Source organism: Triturus cristatus, chromosome 10 (assembly GCF_964204655.1).
Source record: "Triturus cristatus chromosome 10, aTriCri1.1, whole genome shotgun sequence".
Lineage (NCBI taxonomy): Eukaryota > Metazoa > Chordata > Amphibia > Caudata > Salamandridae > Triturus > Triturus cristatus.
In genome coordinates, this window is record NC_140593.1 from 456,096,712 (window position 1) to 456,110,125 (window position 13,414).

Genomic DNA, 13,414 nt, shown 5'->3' on the forward strand with positions numbered 1-13,414 from the left:
TTCCTGGCTGAATCGGGTCTGTTGGCATGTATGGTTGTACTACCATTGCCTCTTCCTTCTGCCCACAATGGTCTATTACATTGCCACAGCCTCTCTTGCAAGTCCTGTATTGTTGGTTTGTTGCCCCTGCCCCCCTTTCCACTGCCCTCCGTAGTCTGTTGTGCTGCCACGGCCCTTCCTGCCTGCTCAGTGTGGTTAAATTGTTGCCTTTGCACCCTCCTACCTGCCTTCAATTTTCAGAGTCCGTGCCCCTGGCCTCTGCCTCTCAACAGTATCCTAATGAACAACTAGATTGCTAACATTCTATATTTATTACAAAAGTGTGGAACGACTGACGTCATCTTGATGTAATCAAAACTGTAATACCTAGAGCATTTCCTTTAGAAATTACATATATGAGAGGGTCTTATTGGCATTAAATTATGGTTAGTGCTCTAAAAGACTAAAATAAGGACATATTTTCTGAGTTTTCAAATAGCGAGAAAGCACTTTTAAATTATGTGTTACCTTTATGTTTTTTTATCCAGTTGACCACTTTATTAAATGTTGCAATTAGGGGAGAGGATGTGGTGTTACTTCCAGAACTGCAGACTTTGCAACTGGGGAACCAGGTTGGAGTTTCTGCTTCAGCTCGACATTCTGTGATTCTGGTCAAATCACTTAGTCTCCCCATGTCTACAACCAAAATGAATTTGTTCTTGTGTGATGTAACCAATGCTCATGTCAAGCACTCCAATACCTGACAAGTCTGCACTATATACCACTGCAAAAACACAAAATAATAAGTGTTTTGCACACTTCTGTCATTGGGCTATATTTGGGCTACATCTGGGTGATTTTGGGCTACATTTGGGCTCTTTTGTCTCCGGTGGCCATCTTGGGAGATTTATTTGTTATGAAGTTTCCTAATTTCCTCATGTACTTCAGTCTCCTCAGTAGGAAATGCTTTCAGTTTTTTACTTTGATTCCATCATGAAGGTATTCAGATATGTCACACATTTGCCATAAATTCTGAATGTTAGCACTCTAGTTGCTCATTAGATCACTGTAGTAAAACTACTGTTCACCATGGAAGTCTGCTCCTGGTATTAAAAGTGCATGTTTCAGTCTGCATGTCAGAATTTTTTAATGAAATAGAAGAGGATTTGAGAAGTCACTCAAAATGTGCCCTCATTTTCTTTCTTCAGCATTAATCATAATTTCTATGGCAAAATGAACCCCCTCATTGTGTTCCTTTTTAAATTAAATCTTTTAAGTGTTACCAGTTTATTCCAATCAAGATGGCTTCAGGTGTGCCATACTTTTGTCATAATGAAGACAGTAAGCGCTCTAGTTGTTTTTAAGAACACTCTGGGCCATTCTGTCATTGGGCTATACTTGGGCTACATCTGGGTGATATTTGGGCTACATGTGGGCTCTTTTGTCTCTGGTGGCCATCTTGGCAGACTTATTTGTTATGAAGTTTCCTAATTTCCTCATTTACTGCAGTCTCCTCAGTAGGAAATACTTTCAGTTTTTTACTTTAATTCCAAAGGCATTCAGATGTGTCACACATTTGCCATAAATTCAGAATGTTAGCACTCTTTTTGCTCATTAGATCACTGTAGTAAAGCTACTGCTCACCAGGGAAAACGGCTGCTGGTATTGAAAGTGCATGTTTCAGTCTGCATGTCAGAATTTTTTAATGAAATAGAAGAGGATTTGAGAAGTCACTCAAAATGTGCCCTAATTTTTCTTTCTGCAGCACTAATCATACTTTTTATGGAAAAATGACCCCCCTCATTTTGTTCATTTTTAAATTAAATGTTTTAAGAGTTACCACTTTAATCCAAGCAAGATGGCTTCAGGTGTGCCATACCTTTATCATAAGTAGGACTGTTAGCGCTCTAGTTGTTCTTTGGAACACTCTGGGAAGCTGCAGTAGAACACAAAGGAATCAACTGACAGTCTCTGCCCTTGTTGGATGTACATGTTTTACTGAGAATGTCAGACTTCATTCTCACATGACTGAGAAAGATAATGTGAATTTACAGAAAATAAGCTCTCAGTTTAGCTTATAGATCACCTTCCAAACCTCTGTGGGAAAAGCATGAGAAAATATTTTTCTATCAATCATGATATCCCAGCAGAAGGCTTTTTCACATGGTGAAATCACCTTAGAACATACCACAATTCCTAAAATGAGTATGGTACCATCAACAAATGATTTATAATGTAACTAAAGTCTTAAAACCTTCTATTAACTGCAATGCTTTTTAATGAGGTGCTATCATGTATATTGGTCCCAAGATGGCTGCCAACACTTCTTGGATGAAGTGCTGACAGCCAATCAGATCTCAGGATGAGATGTGTGGTTAGGCTCCGCCCACATATATATATGATTTTACTTTTGATTTTCTCAGGAACTACTGAACAGATTGACACCAGACCTGCAAAAGGCACATCCCTGACCTGAGGACTACTTCTCTGCCAAATTTCAAGTAATTCTGTTCAGCCGTTCGGGCTGTACCTTGGACTAAAGGTGGAAAATTGCATGGGGAAAATGTGTTTTGGGACCCCCCTTTTTTCTCAGCCCCCGCTTGATGAATCCCCCCGAGACTTTCAGGGTAGGAGCGGAGCGGAGCGCCCCACCTATTTTGAAAATTTCGCGAGGATTCGTCAACCGGCGCCAAAGTTATTCCAAATAGAATGTTGCGGATTTCCTATGGAAACACGGTCCTAACTATAACTATCTACTGGCGACCACCAGTAGATAATATATATATATATATATATATATATATATATATATATATATATATATATATATATATATATATATATATATATATATTCAGTGAAAAAACCATAGGTTTCACACACGTTATAGTTAGGAATTAGCATTTAAAAAACCTTAGAAATTCAGTGAAAAAACCATAGGTTTCACACATGTTATAGTTAGCTGGACATTTTACTCGTAAAAAACCAATGAAATTCCCCCGTTATAGTTAGTTCAGCTAACTATAACTCGCGCGCCCGCAATGCACTGCTGATGACGTCACATATTACATCACTCATGACATGGTCAGTGACATCACTCATGACATCACTGATGACATCTCAAATGACATCACTGATGACATCACTGATGACATCATCCAGTGAATGTGTGTTTTTCTGAAAATTAAATATGTTTTATATATGTATATCTCAAGGTTGATAGAAGAATAAATGGGTATATTACTGTCTAAATGGATGATTTCTTTTTGAAAAATTGATTGTGTAACTGACTGATTAAGTGTATCATAGTGAATACATGGCTTAGTGAGTAATATTTAAATATGTAAATATCTGTATCATTTTTTCACTTTGTGTATAAGTGGCTGCATGGGTTGGTGAGTAGCTACATGGGTGTCTATATAGGTTATTAGTTGGTTTTTTGAGTATTAGTCTGAGTGTCTGCATGGTTCGGTGGGGGGTATGACGTAGTGCATAGGTGCATGAATGAGTGACTCACTGTTTGTATGTGTTGAACAGAGCATGTGTGCAGGACTGTATGGGTGGATGTGTGTGTGTATGGGTGTGTTAGTGAGTGAATGACTGTCTCAATAGTGTCTTTATGAGTAACTACATATGTTTAAAACTAGTATATGTGACTATTGGTTTATATATGTGAGTATATGTGAGAGTGAGAGATTGAAAGAGTTCCTGTATGAATAAGTATGTATTTCTATAAGTGATTGTTTAAAAGACTAAGTATGTGTAAGTTTCCGTAGAAGTAAGTGTGGTGGTGTGTGTATAACTGTATATGCAAGTAAATGTATGTTTGATTCTTTATTAGCATGAGTGACTATGTTTGTGAGTAGCTCTATGGATGAGTGGCATTGTGTAACAGGATGTATAGGTGTATGAGTACATATGATAAGTGAGTACATGTATGAGTGACTGTATAGGACTGTTGGTGAATGAGTGGATGTGTATGTGGATCTTAGAATTACTGAAGAGGTTGTTGTAACTGTTATTGATATGTCCTTTGTTTTGAAAATTTTAGTCTCTATTTTTGAATGCGTGTATCAAAGGTTTTATTAGGGTGAGAGGAGGTCTGCCACTCTATCACAAGGATGATGTCATCAGTGATGTCATCAGTGATGTCATTTGAGATGTCATCAGTGATGTCATGAGTGATGTCACTGACCATGTCATGAGTGATGTAATATGTGACGTCATCAGCAGTGCATTGCGGGCGCGCGAGTTATAGTTAGCTGAACTAACTATAACGGGGGAATTTCATTGGTTTTTTACGAGTAAAATGTCCAGCTAACTATAACATGTGTGAAACCTATGGTTTTTTCACTGAATTTCTAAGGTTTTTTAAATGCTACTTCCTAACTATAACGTGTGTGAAACCTATGGTTTTTTCACTGAATTTCTAAGGTTTTTTAAATGCTAATTCCTAACTATAACGTGTGTGAAACCCATGGTTTTTTCAGTGAATTTGCAAGGTTTTTTAAATGCTAATTGTTTTTTTTTTTCTTCTATTTTTTTTAACTTATTTTAATTTTATTTTTCTTACCTTTTATAAAGACTATGGCAAAATTTTTAAAATTCTTTAATATGTTTTTTTTTTAATATATTTTTTAAAATAAACATGTAAAATTTATTTGCAGTACTTTTTTTATTTTTTTTATTATTTTTTTAGTACGCGTACCGTAAGCTTACGGTAAGTGTACGGTTTACGCAACGCTCATAATTTTTCTACGCTGCTTGCGTATAGTTACGCAATTTGCGTAGCCGCGCGTACTCCGCGTGGGACGCGTGCGCGCGTACGCTACACGCGCACGTTACGCGGAAGTGTCGGGTAGTGTCTGTTATGCGCATGCGCGCAAGCGCGTGTCTTTTTTACGCGCATGCGCACTTTTGACGTAAGCGTACCGTAAGCGCACCGTAAGCGTACGGTAGGTCATGTGATCATGAAACACAACTTTTGATTGGTTGAAACTACTTTCAGTTCTAGAACTCTCCTACACCACACCCATTCCCCTCATTTCTGCTTGTGATCCCTTAGGAGAAGGAGCTGGGTTGTCTTTGTGATACGATGGCAGAACAGCAGAGCTCTTCTGAGAGTGAGGCTAGCACTAGCAGCACTGTTTTGAGGCAGAGAGCGAGGAAACAAATGCCCTCTTATGTATGGGATTATTTTACTTTTCCTGAAGGCCAGCAAAAGGTGAATGCACCCTTCGTAACTTGCAAGCTGTGTCAGCGTGTACTTTCAAGAGGTAATCCTGACAGGAAGTATTCCTTTGGGAATCATACCATGAAGAGACACCTCAAGGATGTACACAGAAGGACACATGGTCATCTTTTTGGAGGTAACTCTTCAGAAAGACAAGCAAGTACATCCACAGCAGCTCAGCCTGGACCATCATCTGCAGAGCTGACTCCTTCTTCTGCAGGTCAGGTGAGCCCTTCATCTGTGGGGGGAACATCTCCTTTTGCTGGCTCTCTGGAAATGAACCCTCGATTTCGGAGGGTTGATATTCGATGCGCCTTTTGTCAAGATCTAATTTGCCATAGGGAGACCAGTGTTTCCCTAGTGAACAACAAAATAGATCAGCACACTTGTCGCTTTGAATAATTTTCCCATTCTTTCTTTCCTCTGTCCCTGCATGAACACAACGGTTCTTTTAAGAGCCAACCTTATCTTTCATCTTTTTTTTACATATGTTTTTAAAAACTTTTTTTTTTTTTTTTTTTACCGTACGCGTACGGTGCGCGTACTTTTTTTTTTTTTTTTTTAAAAAACACTAAAAATCAATATTCACATTACAAGGTCCTTGAGAGACTACAATTATTATTATTGACTTACCATACCCACTCAAAAAAATATTTATTCATTTGTTTTTAAAAAAAATAGCTTTAAAAATGGTTCTAGTTTTCGAAATTTTTCTATATCAATCTGAAAAAAAAGAAAAAAGTATTAATATTTTTAAAACATTTTATAATACAGTACACATATTTACATATTTTTCAAAAAATATTTTTGCCTTATTTTTGCTGTTTTCATAATATATTGCATTTCACTATAAATTGTGAAAGCAATTGCATTCATCATTTTACAGCGGGCAAAAAAAAATAACAATCACAAAGATTGTATTAAAAAAGCCCAGAATCTCTTTTTACTTAAACTTAACATTATAGAAATGCATAATTATCTAAAAAAATATCATCTAATACCAATACCTATTTCTTTAAAATACCGTCTGATATTTTTGTTTCAGAAGTATAATCACAATATTATATCTCAAATAACTCCACAATACATCTGATTCCATTTCCTTTAGGCCAAATAGTAATTTTAAATTTTTTTTGGGAATAAATTTCCAACGGTAATCCAATAAAATTCTAAAGTTTAATTTGTTCAGATCTCACTGATTCTCTGTAACATTTTGGTTCACGAAAATTTTTTGAATAATTTATTAAGTCCACAATAGAATTGGTTACTTTTCCACATGGCCAAATAGTAATTTTTTAAATCATTTTTGAAAAAATTTCCAATGGCAGTCCAATAACATTCCAAAATTTAAATTGTGCAGATGTTACCGATTATCTCTAAATTATTGGTTTTTGAAAGTTTCATTAAAAATAAAAAAAGTCCACATTACAATTGGTTATCTTTCCATTAGGCCAAATGATAATTTAAAAAATCTTTTTTTTACAAAATTGCAATGGTAATCCAGTAAAATGGTAAAATTATTTTGTCCAGATCTTGCCAAATCTCTCTAAAATTTAGGTTTCAGGAAGATTAGATAGGAATTTGCTAAATCAAAAGGCAAACGTTGCTTGAAAATCAATTGGGAATCATTACACAGTGTCCAGCCTTTTTCACATTTTAGATAAACTGTGTAATGTCCAGAAGTAACAGTAGGTCCATCATGGAAAATTATTGCAACAGTTACAAAAGTTTTTCCTGAAATTGATAATTGCTGTCCTGTAAACTTCTTTATTAAAGTATCCAATTTTGAACCATCAGCTCTATATCGTTGCATCATTAAAATTACATACTGTCCGTATTCCTTTAAAATTAACGTTGAAAACATGTCAGATTTACACTCACCACATTTCATGCTATGATTAGCATCTTTAACTAATTTTGCAAAAGTGACTGTTTCACTCTCTGGCAATGTCAAATAAATAAACCTTTCATTATCAACATTAGAGCCACATATATTATAACAATTTTCACAACTATGTTCCCATTTATAAGAGAGACCAAAAAAAATTTCAATGGGAACTCCTTCTTCTTCCACTACCTGAAGAAAATACATCAAAAATTCGTGTGCATCTTGCTGTTCATTTTGAGAAAACTGTGTTCGTCCTGAACATATATCTAAAAGTTTTCTAATTTCAGTAGCACTTTCTATTTGAGTTTTATCTTTACTCAGCTTTTGAAAAAGGAGACTCAGCTCTGAACAGAATCTTTTTCCCTGATTTACTATTATCTGCTCTTGCAAACTTTCCAGATAAAATGCAACATTCAGCACTACATTTGCGTAGCAGTTGACACCAGAGCTATTTTCAAAATGACATCCTACAACCTGTTCTTCATTTTCCTTTTTCTTTTTGCTTGCAATTACATCACTCCTCTTTTTTTTCCTCTTCTCTACATCTTCATTACAGATATTCTCATTTTTTCTTTTACGAGAAACTACACGTTTCTCCAACACAGGATACTGACCTAAATGAGGAGCATAGCTTCTTCTTAATCTATTATACTCCTTTACACAGTTTGTATCAGCACTAACTTTTGAATCATCAAAGTCTATCATGAATAAACCTGATAATGTTTTCACTCGTGACAAAGCAACATATGCCATACCTTCTTTGAACACAGTTGAACCAATGTTCACAAAAGCACAATCTACAGTCAATCCTTGAGACTTGTGAATAGTTACAGCATATGCTAGAGAAAACGGAAACTGCTTCCTACGTACATATAAGTCTTTCACAAGCATGAAACGAACTGTACAACGACAAATATCTTTAACTTCTTCTATCTGATCAAATTTTATTTTTAAACATTCAATTCCTTCTTTTTTCTGATAATTAATAAAACCCACAACTTTTCCCATAGCTCCATTAACTAAACCTTTTTCAACATCCAAATTTCTTCTTAAAAATACTCTACAGTTCATGCAAACATATAGATTTTTTTCTAATCCAGCTGTTTTGGAGATGTTCTTCTCTAGTGAGTCCAATTTATTTTTCAGTTTGCCTGTTACTGTGACAGTAATTCTTCCATCCTCAATTTTGTCCACTGCTTCCAATTTCCTGATCTCTTCCTTTTCCAATTTCAAAAGCTCCTCATTAAATATTGAGCATTCACGTAGAGTTGGCATTAAGCAGATGACACTTTTGTTTTCTGCAATATTCTTGTATATTTTCTCTGCAACTATTTCTTCCTTTGGAAATAAATTATGTAGCAGCCGACTCTGTAATGCTTTTTCGCCAGCTTCAGTGAGTAGTCCAATTCTGATATCTTTCAGAATACTTCCATATTCTTCATCGCTTGCTTGCCTCATATTAGTAGTAAGTTCCTTGTACTCAAAGAAGGACCAAATATTTGTATTTCCGATGCTTCCCAATGACTTCTTCGTGTCTTCATGTGTGACAGTATTAAATACTGGTTGTCCTTTAACTGGAGTAAGCTGCAGAAGATCTCCAAAAACTATGACGTGTTTTCCACCAAATAACATGTCATAGTCTGTCTTCAAAATTTGCTGCATTCTTAAATGCACAAAGGCAAGCATTAAGTTTGATACCATGCTCACCTCATCAATAATGAGAACTTGCATCTTCTTCAATACTCTTGAAACTTCCAAGGATGCTTCTCCAGTTAGCTTGTTGTATTGTATTTTGTTCTCATGCTCCACTGGTAACATTAGCAAACGATGTAAAGTGATTCCTTTTATGTTATATGCTGCTAACCCAGTTGGAGCAGTAACCACACAAGACAAAGTAGAATCCGTTTTTTGCTGTAGGTAGCTTCTGATGACTTTTATTAGGAAACTTTTTCCAGTTCCAGCTTGTCCGCTTACATACATCCTGATTGGATGAAATGATGTGCATGAGCACTCTTTTTTTTCATGTAGAAATCAGTGATCAATTTTGTTTTTGATCTCTTCATAAATTTGTTGCTGCTCTTGATTCAGTTGTCTTTCCAAATTTTCTAAGTCTATAAATTCTTCTTGAGCTTGATTCATAGCCGTTTCCACTTCATTCATGGCTATTGATGCTTCATTTTCAACGATTGGTTGTCCTAGGGGATCTTGACTGAGTGTTCCTGAACTTTGGCTGTCCTGAGAACTGTCTCTAGCTATTTCTGCTGCAATTGTAGTTTCCTGTTCAATTTCTTCATTTAACATTTGCAGATAAGTTGAGAATGTACTGCATTGTATGCTGTCTTTGCAAGCATTAAAAGAATCTTCATAGCTTTGAAATTCTCCCAGTAGTTCATCCTCTGTACGCCATGGTTTAAACAACTGTAAAAGAGCCAAGTAGTAAAATTCCTTCTTGTCAGTAGTGTCACAACTCAGCTTCCGGTGATTTATCAAACTTCCTTTTGTTTGCTTCACCAAACATCCTTCTTCACCAACGACTTTATATTTTCCATTGTTGATGTCTTCTGCGGCTTTCCGTGAATAAATGTAGTTCTGCAGCACTTCATAGAGACACATGTTCTCCAGATGATGACTTCTCTTGGGATAATAAGTGTCCAACATGTTTGTTTTCAAAATATCTGTACTTTCTGGGTCATTCTCGGCCAAATATTCAATTTCTCCAACAGATTTCAGTACCCGATTTCTCATTGCTGCAAGGCCTAAACTTGCCCAAATTATTCTTCTTGACTTCGAGTAGAGACTTGCAGAAGATAACCTATCTGAACATTCGTAGGATCCAATTTCTCGATGCGATAACATCTTCAAACTGAAACTGTACAGCTTCTTACTGACAGTCTTCTCGTGAGAAATCTCTTCCCACATTTCCTTCAATTCTGTTTTTTCTGATTTCGTAATGTAAGACGTTACATATCGAGCAACAGCAATGGAATTGTCAGCTACATACTGTATATCCATGTTAGCATTCCACATGGATAAAATGACTGGGTTGTAGTCATTTATATTTTTTGATTCTTCTTTTCTTTTAAGGTTGTAGGTATTCTTAGGTGATTTTCTTGTGATAGTATGTCTCACAGCTGACATAAAACTGTTAACTCTTCCATTTGAAAGAACAGGTCTAGGAAATCCAAATCGACATTTAGTGTAGTATTTTTCTTTGCTCTTGTATTTCCGTCGACAGTATTTTCCACACCGATGACTTTGGAAACGTAAAACTTGCTCCTTTAACTTTTTCTCTTCTGTGCTTTTTGGTATAGCACATGTTGCATATTCTTCAATGTAAGATAACACTGCTTCATCAGTATCTGTTCCAAACTTTGGGGCATCCTTGATCCACAACAGCATATGAATATGAGGAGCACCTCTTGCCTGGTACTCTTTTATCCAAAAGAAATCCACTACTTCTCCAAGAGGTGAATTTTTTTTATTGCAGATGAAGGACATCATAGCCTCAAATCTATGATTGAAATATCTGCAAACATTAACCGGATCCAATGAGCACAGTTCTCCTGCTGTCTTGTATTCGATGTTTTTAATGTTTGAATTTGCCTCTCGTAGAAAATCCAGTAAATCATCCCAAGCGTACTCGGCACAGCTTAGGGTAAGGAACCATGTTGGAGTTCCTAAATTCCGTAACATGCATTTTAATTCACCATGACGTCGGTACCAATATTCATTTGTCCCACGCTGACAAGCCATCAGATTGATCAGTTGTGTTTCCAAATGATCATCTCGGTGCTGCACTTTCTCCATAAAATCCTTAGCAGACACATTTTGCAAATGTACTCCACTTTTTAAAATGTGATTTACTGCATAAGACAGTGCAGACAAGTCGCTTTCAAATAAAAGATGGAACAAATAAGGAATACTTTGTCGAAATCTGGGATCTTCAGCATATAGTCTTGTAGTCCGATATTCAGAAGCTGGAATCTGTTCTGGACGTTCATCGTATCGTCCTCCTTTTCCTTTAGGAAACAGCTGGGGAAAACATCGAGCTTCCAAACTCTCCTCCCATACACTCACGGGAGTTCCTTTTGCTTTCTTCATCTGAAAGAGATCAATATTGTCTCCCATAACTTCTTTTGAATGAAGAGGATGTATGCTAAAATGTTCATAAATTTCTTCTTCCTTTGACTTGTCCACTTTTTCAATTTGTCCAGTTGGTGTTTCTGTGTCTTCTTGTAAATCTTCTTCTTCTTCTTCTTCTATATAAATTGATTCATACCATTTGTTATTCCTTTTCAAATACAAATTTGCTCTTTGTACTTTCCGTACATCTACCAGCTCCTGCCAAATCTTCTTATTCTTTGTAGGTACACCATTAACCAGAATAACTAATGGTTCAGTTTCCAAAGTATCCGCATCAATAGTTTCCATATTTTTTTTCAAATCCAAGGGCAAATACACCACTCTACCTTTTAAACCTCTCAGTAAATCAGAAGGAGGCAATTTACCAGTTTTGGGCTCCATACGTACTATGGTCTGGAACGGATGAACACATTGAATGAGTATAGACTCATAAGTATTTAATTCAGAAAGTTCAGCAGGAATAGCATCCATTTCTAAATTATTATGTACAGCTCTGGTCGGCATTCTATTTTCCTCTAACTTGTTGTAACAGTATTTACAAATACTCTGAACTTCACCCAATTCAAAACAATTTTCAAGAAATATATATGTGGCAAAATCCTTCCACTTATAATTATCTTCATTTTCACTCTTTCTGTACAGATCAACATACCTGGTTTGTTTTCTATAATGAGTTCTGCGGCAACAAATACAAGTAATATTTGGTCTTTCATTAGAGATTTTTTCAAATTTTGTTATGTGATCATTAAATGTCTTACTTACAAATGGTTCTACATTCTCTTCCACTTCTTCCTCATTTAGTGTGTCCTTCTCTGCACTGTTTTGTTCAGGACCAAAGTAACAAAACTGAATTTCATCAACAACCTTCTCTACATCTGATACCGTTCCTCGGAACAGAGCCCTATTCAATTCATCTAACTTTATTGCTGGACTTTTAGCAAAATACAACCGTCTCACAAACTTTCTCATTTCAGTATGATGAACAGCCAGCATCCTAAAATGATGGAAAACACTATTGCACACTTTTCTAGATAGACAAGCCAGAGAATGACCCTGCAAACCAGTATTCTCTCTCACTCTGCATGGATCCAGACTTTGAAGCACCTTAATCTTCTGTTTTATACTTTTTTTACTATATTCTCTTAGAAACTCTCGAAATTTGTCAATAGATTCCTGACGCACAGTGCAAATACTACTACAATTCCAAGTGTACACTGGGGCTTTAGGACGTCTCCCCATTGCCTCATCTGCCATCACTTGTACCTCATCTCTTGGAACCATTATCTCCTTCTCCATTATGCAACCATTTTTTACTTCGTAAGAACGACCTCTGGTGTCAACTGCATGCAGCAAACTATTACTTTGAAAATAGCTCTCTTCATTAAAAAAAGGTTCACTACTTGAACTATGCATCCACTTTCCTAAAAACACTTTACAAAAGTTTGTTCTGTTCACTACTCTTTTCCTTTTGCTATGTGATTTCAGTACATTAACCATTTTGTCTAATGTACGCATCCTATTCAAAATTAATATGAATAGTTTCCTTTTTAATTCTAATGCCTTTGCTGCAATGGCTTCTATTTCTTTTTTTCTTTTATAAAACTTTGTCTTTTTCTTATATTTCTTCACATCCTTCATCAAATTAGACATAACTCTTCTCTGAAATATTTTTCTACGTATCTCTTTAAACGCTGTTTTTCTATTTATATAAATCTTTTCAGTTGCTGAAGGTATATTTGCATTAACTAAATTGTCAATTTTTTCCTCTTCTTTTTTTTTAAAAACATACTTTCGAGTACAGACATTTTGTACATTTTTCATTCTTTTGAATATATTTTTAAGAAATTGTTTTTTTTGCTTACCAGAAGATTTTTTCTTTTTCCCAACATCAGCATCTTCTACTTACTTTGGTCCTCTAGTTGTCTTCAAATATAGGTTTTTTTTTAGCGTTTTTTGAACTCTGGATTTTGTAGGCATCTTAAATTTTGTTCACTGCTCTTCAGCAATACCTGAAAAAGACTAAAAAAAAAATTCCTTTATTTTATTTAAATATATTACTACATTTCTTTTCACAATAGTCACAAAACGAAATTTCTTGCACACTTACTGCTCTTTTTTTTTGGCAAGTGAAAATCACTTTTACAGACTGACACATTATGAAACCACTTTTT